This window comes from Charadrius vociferus, unplaced genomic scaffold (genome assembly GCF_000708025.1).
Source record: "Charadrius vociferus isolate BGI_N301 unplaced genomic scaffold, ASM70802v2 scaffold19, whole genome shotgun sequence".
Classification (NCBI taxonomy): domain Eukaryota; kingdom Metazoa; phylum Chordata; class Aves; order Charadriiformes; family Charadriidae; genus Charadrius; species Charadrius vociferus.
In genome coordinates, this window is record NW_009650173.1 from 5,092,189 (window position 1) to 5,092,946 (window position 758).

General features: G+C 50.7%; 1 protein-coding gene across 2 annotated transcripts in view; it reads left to right on the plus strand.

The window, feature by feature from the left end:
- BDNF (brain-derived neurotrophic factor) overlaps positions 1-758 on the plus strand; it is a 41,687-nt gene that overhangs the window by 1,625 nt on the left and 39,304 nt on the right. Inside the window, exon 1 of one of the 2 annotated variants that reach the window (XM_009892686.1) lies at positions 1-92. The exons of the other annotated variant lie outside the window; for it this stretch is intronic. The gene's annotated coding sequence lies outside the window, so the exon portion shown is untranslated. The remainder of the gene's footprint in view (positions 93-758) is intronic. 2 annotated transcript variants of the gene reach the window in all.

A 758-nucleotide genomic window follows, 5' to 3' on the forward strand; every position in this document is an offset into this window, starting at 1 on the left:
TCCGGGGGTTGGTTTGACGGTGTCAACTTTGGGAAATGCCAGTGTTTATCTCCGCGATCTAGCCACTGCTCGTGGTGTTAGCTGTGACTAAGGTAAGCGGAGGGGTGACACCCCCCCCCGGCGACCCCCACCCCCCGGCTTCTGCCTCTCTCTCTCTGTGGCGCGGGGATGGGTGCCTGTTCTTTGCCTAGTTTTGTTCCCTTGCTGGCTGCTCGGTGTGTGGAGGCTAGAAAAAGGTAGGAGAAGCTTTATGAGATTGCACTACGAGTTGAGTTAAGTTGTGCCTGATTTAATCTGGGAATCTCGTCTCTCTATGTGCGTGTGCATGCTTTGGGCAGAGATGTAACTGAGCTTTACCTAGATAAGCAGATGCGACGGATTTTTTAATTTATTTTTTTGTTGTTTCCTAGCTAAGGATGCAAGTTGATTTTTGCATAGCTAAAGAGATGCAGCTGAGCTCTAGCTGGCACTGTGCACAACTGATCTTACATAGATAGAGACGCAGCTGATCTTTACCTACATGGAGATGAGCTGGTCCCCAAGCTTGAGGGATCACTGATGGCCCCTCTGTGTACGCAACCTACGACTGAAAGGGAGAGCCGTGCATGTATTGCTAATGATCCAATATCCGCATCTACTTTGCTATAATTAAAAGGGGGGGGAGGTGTTTGACAAGCCTGAAACACAAACGCAGCCCCCCCACCTGGAGATCGTTCGGATAAGCTCATCTCCCTCTCTGTAGTGCCTCCCTCCCCCCC